Here is a 13970-nt window from a genome sequence, read left to right as displayed (position 1 = left end):
TGACTGGGAATAGATAAGGTACACAATCACGCATATTAATATTTATGATGGAGAATCACAGCCGATATGAAGGATTGTATCAGGCACGTTTCTGTTCTTGTTAAGCTGGAATTGAAGCAACCCTTAGGCAACCAATCATCAAATTATTTTCAGATGCACAATAGAGTAGAGTAGAGCAAGACATCAGAAAAACAAACAGATGACATGCCCTGCAGGAGGTTCCATGGGAGCATATTATCAAGAAGGAAAAGACGAGAGCAAAACAAAAGGGAGGTTCCATGCCCCGCGGACCAGCTTCAGTGTACTGCATTTATTCCTAGAGCTATTATCAAGTTTTTTTTACTGATTTGTAGTTTCATGTATATGACCTTTCAAAACAGAGGGGAAAAAAGGTTATCCAGTTCTCAAGGAGATAACATGCAAATTAAGTATACATTGTTTTAAGTAGATTGTCTTTATTCTCACGTAGATTTTTGAGGTATGGATATGATGAGGTTCTACATTTATATCTGATTTTCACTGATTAGTAAATAGGGACCGGGTAACATGCTTTTGCTTTGTTAAAGCATTTTTGTATGAAGTCGTTTGGCAACGCACGGGCATTTAGCTAGTCTTACTACATTGTACACGTGCATGCAAGCAGGGATTCAGCGAGGGTAAACCGTTCTAGCAGATTAATTCCGCCATGAAATTCATTCTTCATACACCTGGCAAGTCCGCATGGTTTGGCTGATGGCCAAGTACCCACGTGTTCGCGACGAGTCACATGTGGTCCACCGGCCAGCCATGGCCGAGCTATTTGATGATCTCAAATGCTCCCCGCGAATAAAGCAATTAAGTGATTATGGCATTGGCCTTGGAACGGGAGTTAGCTCGTCGCCAGCGAAGAAGCGCTTGAAGATCTTCCAGGCTTGCACCCGCGTGATCAATGAAGACACTATTCAAGTTATTTTAATATGAAACGGTTTTGCCTATTCAACTTATTTCGATATGAGAACGGTTTTGCTAATTCATGTTATCTCATATTAAAAACGGTTTTGCAAATTCAGAGTCGTCGGTGTAGCTGCGCTTGGCAAGGGGGTCTTGGATCTTGAGAGGGAGAAAACCGATTTTGGTAAGAGGGATTGTAAACACAAAAGGAGAGTGACTCAGTAATTAGTCGCCCCCAATCTCCTTGGCAACTTTGGAAAACAATATATATCAAAATATCTTGAATAGCATCCATATTGATGAAATCATGAAATTGCACAGTCGTGCCAAAACTAACTTTTATTGTTTATTGGAATTCATCATATCTTACAAGCATGGCATTTTGGCACCTCGTCAATTCCTTAGGATGCACAACAGCATTTACCCTCCTCACAATAGCTGTTGTAGAAACTGTAGCCAGACCATTCGCATGAAACCTTACACAAGGTAACATTGTATCCTATCGGATTCTCACATAACCGATCACGTTTGCACACATCAATCAATGCAGTTGTACCTACGATCAAAGAAGTATTGCATCCCATTTCACATTACTAATGTAGTATAAATTACACACGTTACTCGAAAATGTCTCAAAAACTATGGTGTACATTTATACAAAATTTGACTAGTCTAAATGGATGAATGTACCTTTGTTTCTCCCGGTTGCCTCGCATGACAACAAAGTGGTAGACATCAGAAGAATTGCCAAGCACAGGGCATTTGTGTTCTTCTTGACAAGCGCCATGAGAAGTGTGGGTACCTATTTCTTTTTCCTCCTCTTGCTATATATTCCCTAAGGTTGATGCTCCTCGTTCAATTTGAGTCCTTATTGTGGTATTATATAGAGGCACTATCAAATCTCATAGAGTCTCAATTTCAAAAAGAAAATATTGGAGAATCCAATGTAGGTTTTTCATCCTTTGTATCTATATGCATAGTCAACTCATGTCAATTAATACAATCATAACAGTTATTGGAATATATATACCAAAATATACGTTGTGGGCAACTGGTTATGAAATGCCTCCTTGTTATTGATATACCAAGACATTAATACTATCATAAGAGTTATTGAAATATATACCAAAATATACATTGTGGACAACTGGATATTAAATGCCTTCTTGTTTTTGGTATACCAAAACGATAATACTACGACCCCATTAGCTGAGGAACGCATAGGAGTTATTGGAATATATACCAAAATATACATTGTGGACAACTGGTTATTAAATGCCTCCTTGTTTTTGATATACCAAGACACCAGTACTACCATAAGAGTTATTGGAATATATACCAAAATATAAGTTGTCGACAATTGGTCGTTAAATGCCTCCTTGTTTTGATATACCAAGACATTAGTACTATCATAAGAGTTATTGGAATATATACCAAAATATACATTGTGGACAGCTCGTTATTTAATGCCTCTATACTATCATAAGAGTTATTTGAATATATATCAAAATATACCAAGACATTAATACTAGGACCCTATTAGTTGGGGCAGCTAATAGGGGTTGGTTCGCTCCCCAGCCCATTCACCAGCGACTGTGCCAGCCTGGCTGCATGCCCAAAAGAAGTGGCCTAGCACAGCCCATTCACCAAATAAGTGTAAAATAGCATAGAACATCTACAGGGTAAAGGAATCGAACTCGCAACCAACGATAGAGAGTCAGCCTTACTTACCAGTTGAGCTGATGATTATTCCTGATTACAGTCGTGCGTGAGTATTGAAGAACTAATCACCCGGTAGATTAAAAAATCAAATAAATTCAACCATTGAACATCTTTTTAAATATACGATGAACAATTTTTAAATACACATTGCACTTTTTTGTGATATACACTGAATTTTTTTAAATACGCATTGAACATTTTGTGATATACGCTAAACATTTTTCTGATATATGCTGAACAATTTTTAAGTACACAATGAACATTTCTTAAATACAATGAACATTTTTGTAATACACGATGAACATTTTCGTAATGTATAGTGAACTTTTTCATAATATATGGTTAAACATGTTTTCGTATATCATGAATATTTTTGTAATGGGATAGGTGACCTCTGAATATAACACACGGGAAAGAGAAGAGGAATAAAAAAACAGAAAATAAACGAAAAATAAAGAAACGAAATGAAAAAGGTACCAAAACAAAAAAAACATAACAAAACCAGTGAATACCGGACAAAACATTGCAAAGAACCGGAAGCAAAAAAACATAGGAAAAAAACGATAAAAACGCAGGAAACAACGAAGAAAGCTGTAGCGAACGGATAAAACGCGAACCCTGTACATGGGCCGGCCCACCTGGTGGCTCGCCTCAGCGAAAGGTCAACCTTTTCACGCTAACGGGCGTCAAATAGGTTCTGCCCCATGGGGCTACATGGGAACTCCTATGCGCCGCTTACTGCGGCAAGTAGTCACAGTTTCATATAGGAGACGCCTCGCCTGGGCCGGCCCACTAGCTAACCTCTGCAGAATGAAAAATCAGAAAAATAAAAGCGCGCTAGCTGCTGTAGATAAGCACCGCGCGCTAGCCACTGCGACACGCTAGTTAATATGAAAAATATGCAGCGCCAGCATTAAAGAACCTGAGCGAGTCCATAGCCAATGTACTAACAGAGGTTTATTGCATACAATTACATATTAAAATTTCAAGCGTAAAAAAGGAATTTTTTTTTTTGGAAACGCGACATTATTTGGGAACTGAATAGAAACTAAAAACAAGTAGGGAAAAAATTGAATACGAGAATAATTTCTACATTATGAACTACTTTTCGTAAACGCAAAACATCTTTTCCAAAACAAGTAACAAAACTGAAAAGGTGATAATGTTTTCAAAACTAAACTATTTTCAAAAAACTCGAGCATTTCTTGAATTTGTGACATAATTCCGAAAACAAGAACATTTTTAAAATTTGTGAACAAACTTTCAAAACTGTTGCTTTTTAGAAAAGGTGAACAAATTTGGACAACAAGAACATTTTTTAAATAACAAATATTTTAGAATTTGCGAACAAATGTTAAACATGTGAACACATTTTGAATTTGTGAACAAATTTTCAAAAATGAACATTTTTTGAATATGTGAACAAATTTTGAAAACGAAAATATGTTTTGAATTCGCGAACAAATTTGCAAAATGGGAATAATTTTTTACATTTCCAGAACATTTTTTAATTTTTGAATCAAATTTGGAAACAAGAATATTTTTATGAAATTCCCAAACTTTTTTTAATTTGCGAACAATTTTTTAAAGCGGGAAATGTTTTGTACCGCCGAAATTTTTTTAAAATTTGTGAACAAAATTTGAAACTGAACAATTTTGAAATTCAAAAACGAAAATGTGCATATTTTTTTGAAATGTGCGAACAATTTATTTAAAATAGGAACATGTTTTGAACCACCGAACATTTTTGAAATTGTAAACAAAAATTTGAAACCGAACATTTTCAAAACTCCTGAAAAAATGAAAACGTTCACATTTTTGGAATTTTCCAAAATACTATGACATTTTCGAAAAATCAGGGACAATTTTTTGAAATCATGAACAATTTTTTCTAAACATATTTTTTTGGAAATTATGAATAATTTGTTCAAAACACATTTTTCCGAAAATTCAGAAAACATGAACATTGTTTGAGTATGTGAACAAAATTGAAAAGGCTGGAACTTTTTTTGAAGTTACAGAACTATTTCAAATTTCTGAAACAAAATTTAGAAATGAGAACATTTTCAAATTTATGTAACAAAATTTCGAATTGAGAACATTTTTTCAAATTCCTCGAACATATTTTGAGTTTGCGAACAAATTGTCAAAAACATGATTTCTTTTCAAATTAGTGAATACATTTATTGAAAAATTCCAAATAGAAAAGAAAACCAAAAAAAGACAAATACGAACATTTTTTAAAAAGGGAACATTTTTTAAATCCCACAACATTTTGTTTAGAATGCGAACATTCTTTGGATTTATGAACAATTTTGGAAAAGGCGGCCATTTTTAGAAAAAATGAAGGTTTTTTGAAAGTGGGAACAACTTTTTAAGGTTACAAACAATTTTTGAAACATAAAGTTTTTTTGATTTTTTTTGAAAAAGAAACGAAAAAAGAAACCGAAAAGGAAACAAGAACATTTTTAGACCAAAGTTAGAAACATAAATTAATTTTAAAAATTCCAAACAAATTTGAAAGTTGAACATTTTTTGAATACGTGAACAAAAGTTGAATACCTGAAGAAAATATAAAACGAATATGTTCAGAAATTCATGAACATTTTTGGAAAATTGCAAACAATTTTTGAAATGGAAACATTTTTCGAAATCGCGAACATTTTGTAAAAGTTGTCAGAATTTTGAACAAAAACATTCTGAACAATTTTGTTAACACAAAATATCTTTGAAAATTCCAAACATTTTTTGATAAATGCATACTATTTTTGAATTTATGAACAAAATTTGAAAACACGAACATTTTTCAAAATTTGAACATTTTTGTAAAAGCACGAACATTTTTTTGAGAGAGAAAACATAAACTTGAAAAACAAAAAAGAAAAAAGAAAAGAAAAAGAAACAGAAATAGAAAAAGAAAGGAAAATAAAAAAACCGGTTCAGCAACCTTCTAGAAGGTTCCCAAAATCAGAAAAAAACCAGCTGGGAACTTCTAGAAGGTACCCAAAACCGGGAGTGCTGGAACAGTTAAACGGGCCGGCACGTTGCGTCGCTGCTCGGTCGCTCGCCTGTGCGAAGCGCTGGCAGTTTGACGCAACGAGCGGCAAATAGGATATTCCGGGCTACATGACCAGCGTTGCCGCCGGGAGCTGTTGTGTCTTTCCTCATTGTTCCTACTAATGGGCTGTACAACCATGATCGAGCGAGCTTATTATTGAACTCAAACTGTCTCTCAACATGGAGAGCAACTAGTTAACGAGTGCTTCTTCGGGAGCCTCGCAACGATCAGCGCCACTTGGCGCTCTCAGTCATTCGCCATGTGTCGCGCTCTGGATGCTCCCTCCGGATTTTGTTTTTTATTTTTTCACACGCGTTTTCGGCTTTTTAAACGGTTTTTTTGGGGGGGTTCGACGTTTTGGTTTTCCACCAGTCTTTCTTAGCTTTTCGATCAAAAAAAAATTATTTTGCGTGAAAAAAACGCGTTTTTTGTTTTTCTTTTTTTTCCTGAGAGTTACGGTTTTGCTTCCGCGAGAGGCACGATTGTGCTTTCGCGAGAGTCACGACTGTGTGCCTCTCGAAAAGGAAAAAAAATACGCGTTTTCTTTTTTTTTCTTTCGCGAGAGTCACGGTTTTGCTTTCGCGAGAGGCACGGTTGTGCTTCCGCAAAAGTCACGGCCGTGCCTCTCGGAAAGAGAAAAACAAAACACATTTTCTGTTTTTTTTTCTTTCGCGAGAGTCACGGTTTTGCTTCCGCAAGAGTCATGGTCGTGCCTCTCGGGAAGGGAAAAAATACGCATTTTTTCTTTTTTTTTCTTTCGCGAGAGTCACGGTTTTGCTTTCGCGAGAGGCACGGTTGTGCTTTCGCAAGAGTCACGGCCGTGCCTCTCGGAAACGGAAAAAAAACGTGTTTTCTATTTTTTTTTTCTTCCATGAGAGTCACGGTTTTGCTTCCACGAGAAGCATGGTTGTGATTTCGCGAGAGGTACGGGCGTGCCTCTTTCGGAAAGCGAGAAAAACCCGTGCTCCCGGTTCGGTTTTTTCGCCCGGTTTTTTCTTCCGTTTTTTTTGAAAAAAAAGGTTTGTCAAAACCTGTCAACACGGGATCTAGTTTTGAAGATCTCGATGCAAAGAATCCAATGATGAAAACGATTCGAGATTTAGACACACGGTTTGGGAGATAAAACATTTTGAATAAATGGATCTACGAAAAAAAATCCCAGGTTGCGACAAGTGGCACGCTGCATGTGCGTCACTTGTCGCGGCCTGGGAAAGTGGAGTGTTCCTTGAAACGAGTACTTCTTAATTAGTGATTTCGCTCAACGTGTGGTATTGGCGAATGAAGTAATTAAGCTATAATGGCCTTGTCCTTGGAAAAGAGTGGCAAGGAGTGCATGAAGGTCTTACGGCCAACACCCACGTGATCAATCAAGGCGCTATCCTCTTTACTAGATCGAGATCGCGCCTTGATGCGAGGGTGCCGGTCCCAACGTTTTGGTCAAGCAGGTAAGGCTTAGCCAGCATGGATAAGAAATAAAGTGAAGAAGAAACATTTCATCTGTTTCAGTTCAGTTCCAGCTATAGCAAGTTCAAAACGCAATACAAATATAAAACAACATCACATATTAGTATATGGTATGAACATGAACGATTACGGAATCGTATCTTAAGGGCCCTAATTAAAATGAAAACAATACTTCTCGAAAAAAACAGGAGGAAGCAGAACACATATAATAGTTATGGTTCAGTACAAACAGAGAACTAAATGTTGCATGGTATTAATATCTCAGTATGATCCACATTAGCAGGTTAAAATCACAGTACAAATGCTTAACACAAGCCAATTCTACAAAATCCTCGAAGTTTAGTCTTTAGACCATGTCATGGTAGTCAGCGGTAAAATAAATCATGAGATAGTTGGTGTACAGGCAGATGATCCCCAACGTCAACCGGTATGTGGATCCTTTTACCCACAAAAGCCGAGATGCCTAAAAAAACATTGCAATTAATTCCATGCAGTCATTTAGCAAAATGCTTAGAACAAATAGATGTTACTCCCACCGTAAAGAAATATAAGAGCGTTTAGATCACTACTTTAGTGATCTAAATGCTCTTATATTTCTTCACCGAGGGGGTAGAGAATGTAAAATTGCATATCCATGTTGCTCTTCTACTTGAGCTTGTCTTCTCAGCATGTGTAGTTTCAGCTGGTTTCGCTTGTGTGGAGCCATTTAGTAAGAGTACTAAAGGTGCAAAGATACCAAATTATTCAGGCTCTACTGCATCTCTTACCACTGTCTTATTCACAGATAATTTATTACATAATTGGTGTTAACAATAAAATCGGCACGAAATGACGCAAACTTTGTTCCACTTGAATTTAACCAAGCGGTCAGCTTGGTAAGCTACCAACAAGATTTTGAATTTAAATACCTATATAATATTTTATCATTTAGAATTTGGTTGAATGGAATCCTGGCAACATGTTTGTGTGTGGAGGACTGCAGTTGGTGTATACATTCCTGGAAGCATATTTTCTTTTCATATATAAACAACCTTTAGTATCCGAACCAGAACAAAAACAAAAAAAAAATTATGGTTGACTTGGTTCGTATGATCATTCGCAGTAGCTCCACAACACGAACCAATCATCATAAAACATCGACCATTTCTTAGATATACTTATCTAATGTACCTACAAGGCTAAAAAGACACTATAGTGTGATGCAGTACATGTAAATTTTGATGTAACACCACCATTTAGACAAAATGATTGGCCTCACTGGAGATAGTGAATCCCTCAGGCCAACATGTGAGATAAAGAAAATATTATAAATCATGGTGCAAGTGTGTTGTCCGCAAAAAAATATTCAGATGGTCTAAGCATATCCTATAGGATGAGGCACTATCCTATCAAAACCACCAAGTGACAACATTATCGCACACAACCAATGCCATCTAAATCTAAAGTGGAAACTATCAAAGACATGAAGCCATGTACTTCACTATTCATGGTTGCAAAGTAACACCACTCCCACTCCCACAAACAGAGTAAAATCACATCAGCCAAAAGAGAAAACAGTAGGGGGGAGATTAGGAGATCTCACCTTGTCGAATGGTTACAGAACTTTTGGTCAAATTGCGAAGGCAAGAAAGCAAGGTCCTCACCACTCAAGGATGCACTGGAGATGCAAATCATGCTTGCAGCTTGTAACCTGTGACAATTCAAAACAAAAAAACAGAACAGATTCAACTTCAGACACGTCTACCACTGAATCGAAAGATTTCCATCGCCAATCACCATTATATCCGCAAGATAAAGGTATTTACCGTGCAGGACTCACTGTCACAGAAGGCCTGAAGGCAGATGCTGCAGGCGTGGTCACAGGCGTCGTACACACCACCCCTCCACGAAGCTGCCGCCGATGAAAGCTTCTCCATCCCTACAGCCCCCAGCCCCCCTCCCTCAGATGGGACCTACCGGCTACCGGAGATGGTCGCCGTTGTCCGCTGGACCTTGACGGATCTGACGGGAAGGGGAGGGGACGACCAGGATCCGGTCGTCACCGCGGGCGTCAGCGGCGAGTGTGTCAGCGGTGAGGCTGCCGCTTGCCTCTTTCCGACCGCCTTCCGGTGCCTGCGAGATGTGAGTCCAAAGCCCGTAGAATGCAAAGCTCAGAAACAAACAGATCAAGAGAAAAGAAAAGGCCAAGCGAGATCTAGCATGTTGCTAGCAGGTGGTGTACCTCCAGGACGGTGGCAGTCTACGCGAACTGGAGCGGCCTATCCACGGCGGTGAACAGATCCTCGTGCCCTGACGGGGAGCGCGACAAGGAGCACCAAGAGCCACTCTTTAAGTCTGAGTGGCACGATGCCAAACACCTGCGCTAGGAACGGCACGTAGAGGATGAGGAAGTGCAGCCCGAATGACACCGACATGGCCAGGAGCAGCCACGGGTTGACCCACGGAGGCATCCTCAGCAGGCTCGTATCCCCTGAGAGGGCGTTGAGCGAGTTGAACATCTCGATTGCCACGAGCATGGAGAGTGAGAGCGTCATTGCCTTCACTTTGCGGGCCTGGAAGTAGTCGCAGGGGTTGTCGTCGAAGGTGAAAGTTCTAGCACGAGCAATGAAGGGCACAACTGTGAAATTGTCCCAGCTAGAGCATTGGCCGCAGTTCAAGAGCTGTGATAACTGACAAGTGTGGCCATCTCTAGTGAGACCAATGCCCATAAAAGATCTGTGGGTGTACCAGATGAGAAAGATACAAACGGTTGTAACCCCCATGTAAAGGCCAATGACCTGCAAGTTATGTGATTGGTGAGAATTATAATCACGAGAAAAAAGGCAGAGATGCCTAAAACAGATCAAACAGATATGTGGTGATCATTTACCAGGTAACATAACAAAATCCAGGGAGTAATCAATGAGTCGCGCTCCTCCTTGGTGGCTTCTTCATGATGTCCTTGCCAGGCGGATTGAAACCCAAAGCAGTTGCAGAGGGGCCATCGGTGACGAGACTTACCCATAGAAGTTGAACAGGTATCAACCCCTCAGGAATACTCAAAGTAGAGGTAAGGAAGATTGAAGCAACTTCACCAATGTTTGAGGAAATCATGTATCTGCAGCAGTGAAGCAATGGCCTTCAGAATACTCAAGGAATAGAAGGTTTTCCACCAACTGGATGTGAAGTATGAAAGCAGACACAATCACGCAATCATGCTTGATTCAGGAATATCATTTTTAGCAAGCCATATAGAACAAGCACAAATACCCAAGCAACCACAAAACTGTCAATGAGAAGTGGGAAAAAGGCTCTCAGTGCACAAACCTTATGAAAGCTTTCATGTTATTGTAAATAGATATTCCTTCACCAATTGCGGCAACTATGGTACTGAAATTGTCGTCGGCTAGTACCATGTCAGAAGCCTCTTTGGCAACCTGAAAAAATAAAGATTAGATTAGTCCAAAAATATTAAGCTGAATAAAAGCATGGTTTTGCAAAATATCACTCTTTTCTTAGAACCTCCAAGTAATGTTCTACAATATAAATAGAAAAATCTTGTTTTGCTAGCTCAAACAGTGTTATCTGGTTAGCATAAAGCAGTAATAGATGAGGGGACAAGGGCTGGCAATCAATACAATTCATAGGTTTCTGAAGTACAAAGGTTGGAAGAGAAACAACAAGACTTTTGAGAAATCAATAGTTTTTGTCAGGAAAACAAGTGGAAGAAATGACTTTAAAGCAGAAGACCATGAAGACTCTAAAGTGCAACATGATGAATGATTCAGGCACGCTAGTAGGGTGATGGTGGTCCCTGGTTTTCTGTTAATTCTGCAATAGTCCATTCAGTCTAGTATTTGTGATCCGTTTAGATATGAGTTCAGAGCAGCGATGGGTTCAATATAAATGTATATTATCATTTGTATATGCAAATCCTATTGGAGTCCTAAAAAAGAGCGAAATCAATGTGAGCTGAGAGAATGGACCAAAACAAATTTAAAAATTATTTCTTGCACAAGTCTATTTGCATATTATTTTTAATTTGGACATAAATAAAGGAAGCCACTTGGCATGATATTTTTAACTGAACTAAATGTCCAATGCTATGTCAACAATTAAATCTGGGATTGACCAAAATCATCGGATTACTGAAATTATGTTTGTATCCGAGAACCCAACTATCTATAGAAAATATGAGAGAATCTAAAACAAATAGGAAGTAATTAGTGAAATAAATAGCAATAAAGTAACATGATATACAAATCAGCTGTATTTCAAAAACAAAGGCATAGTCTTGATGTGAACAACAACATACCTTGAAATCTCTGAAACAACTATACATCAGAAGCCTTTTGATAGGTTTAGCTCCATTTTCAGACCAAATTCAAATGGTAACCCTGTATTGTGCGATCAACACCCTGGTACTAAGCGGCGCTGGCCATCTTACTGAGCGCTGAGGAGGTGGGAGAGGCACAACAGACCATGCTCCTCCTATGGAGCACCGAGTGAGAGGAAGAGTCTGAACTCGGCTGCGGCTCGAGCTTACTCCCATGTGCTTATGGAACCAGTTTACTTTAATAGACTTACAGCATATCCTGCAACACTAAAGAACTTTAGTGAAACTAAGTTTTGAAGGCAAGTAGCTCTATCTAATCTGGCATTTGTTGGCTATGCTATATTACTACTTTTCTTCTGGACATGATCATGTTGTTCCAATGACACTGAATGAACAATATATACAACAAAATTAAGGACCGCTGTCCAAAAAATTGACGAAATCAAAATGGGGGGAGTTATATCTTATTAGGTAAAACACGGAACCAATCTAGAACTTCTCAGCGACTACTGGTTCAGTACATCGATATCGTTAATGATTTCAGCCCCTCGATATCATATTTTCAGGATCCCGCCCCAAAAGTATGGAAATGCATCGGCTAGATTCATATTTTCATATAAAAATGATATAATCTCACACTTGGGTCGAAGATCAAGTCGAGCGATCATCCCCAACCTGCTACTGACAAAGATGATGTAGAGGATAATTATACAGCTGACGGAGATCGAGTCGAGAGATCATCCTCATCCAAAAATTCCCCCACTTGGTTCTAGAAGGAGCTGCTAAACGTCATGGCGCCCTGTCCTATTATCTAGTTCAACTGTACAAATTAAGATTTCAAAACTACGTATACACATAAATGGATGGTTGCACAAAGAAGAGTAATTTGAGCATCTATCTCAGAAGAAGAATCAAACTTTCAGATTAAATAATAAACTGACTCCAGTTGGAAGTTAACATCTTAAGAATATATAATCATCTATCACAGACCCAGTCACTCATCTTGACACGGACATCGTCCATGCCATAGCAGGCTCAGACGCCCAAGCCAGCAAGCTCATGATGGCCACGTATTGCCCTCCCAGTCTTAATCATAGACCAAGCCACAAGCAAAAAAACACTCATTAACCCACCCAGACAATTTATTGAGCACCTGTGGATGGCGTACATGGATTTGAAGTGGGGTGACTTGAGAATCCCCTCCCTTGAGATGGCTTGCTGTTGCCTGTGAGGTTTGTCCATGAAGAAGAGAAGCTTCATGAGCGCACGCCGCGCGCGCACACACACACACAAGATAAGAAAAGGAGGCTCTGGAAAGTGAAATGGCCATGGGGATGGGGTGCTTACCCGATCTAGGAGACGTGGAGGCGGAGGTCGTTGGCCCAGCACCGCACCGGAGCAGACGGCGGAGAGCTTGACCATGTGCGAGCCGTGGTGGTCGTCCTCTCATCCATGGAGGAGGGTGGCTGCTGCACCGAATCAAAGAAGTGAGTGGGGCAGGGAGAAAAGGAAGAAGGGGAGAGGAGAGGGCATGAATCAAGGAAAGAGGAGAGCTCACCGCGCCGGAGTTGGAGGCAGCCGAAACCCTAGCGGCGGGGAGGGGTGGTGCGAGCGACCGTTTGCGGCCGTGAGGAGCGGATCTGGACGGAGGGAAGGAAGCACCGCCACGAGGGGGGCTCGTGGGTGTGCTGCGCTCCGGCGAAGGCCGTCGGAACTCGCCGGATTCGCCCGGTGTTGGTGGCGGCGAGGTGGGGGCTAGGATGCGGGTGGACGAGAGAAGGTCACGCGATGGGAGGAAGCGGCTAGGTTTCCACTGCGGCGGCAACTGCCTTTTATACGCCTATATGCAAAATGACCAGAATGCCCCCGGCGGGGCTGGCTATTTACGCGCTGTGGCACGACCAGGCGCAGTGGAATTTTATCTAACGGCTCACAACGATGTGGTAAATATCCGACGCCTCACATGAGCCGAGCCCGAGATCCGACGGCCCAAACGACATCAGGAAAACGATCGGACGGCCGAGAAGCTCTAATCGCTAAGGAGCCTCCTGCATCCATCCCTCTCATATCTCTGGATTTTCATATATGAAAGTGATTTTGATAATTTAAAGTCGTCGACGTCGCCGAATTTGCAAGGGATCTTGGATTTTGAGACAAAAAAAAGAGAAATAAAAGTTAGTTGAGATAAAATAAGAACATCTACATCCGGAGATAGAGACGTGCTGACGCCTACATATATGTAGATAGAGACATCTACATATATGAAAGTGATTTTGATAATTTAAAGTCGTCAATGTCGTCGATGTCTCCAGCACTTCGCCCCGTGCCCTTGCACGAGGGTGAACTGACGCCTCCCGCTGGTCGTAGATCGCTTTGTCTTCCATGGTGTCTGGCTATGAAGACGCAGTGGATCTCGGCTCTTGCCGGCGGGAGGGCTCCTACATCGTTTTTAGGTATTTTTTTGTGTTTGTCTAGGGCTTG

The 13970-nt window shown here is 40.2% G+C and overlaps 1 long non-coding RNA gene and 1 pseudogene across 1 annotated transcript; both read right to left on the bottom strand.

Moving 5' to 3' along the window:
* Positions 1-1210: 1210 nt before the first annotated feature.
* On the bottom strand, positions 1211-1834 carry LOC119357359. The gene is made up of 2 exons (XR_005172202.1): positions 1621-1834; positions 1211-1486 (listed from the first exon to the last, which is right to left on the bottom strand). It is a non-coding gene; the product is annotated as an uncharacterized LOC119357359 (long non-coding RNA).
* A 5527-nt stretch (positions 1835-7361) lies between these two features.
* On the bottom strand, positions 7362-13276 carry LOC119357358 (annotated as a pseudogene).
* Between the last annotated feature and the right edge of the window lie 694 nt (positions 13277-13970).

The sequence above is a fragment of the Triticum dicoccoides genome, chromosome 2A (genome assembly GCF_002162155.2).
Source record: "Triticum dicoccoides isolate Atlit2015 ecotype Zavitan chromosome 2A, WEW_v2.0, whole genome shotgun sequence".
In the NCBI taxonomy this organism is placed as follows: Eukaryota; Viridiplantae; Streptophyta; class Magnoliopsida; order Poales; family Poaceae; genus Triticum; species Triticum dicoccoides.
Note: the sequence above shows the minus strand (reverse complement) of the source record. Positions and strands in the feature narration are given on the sequence as shown.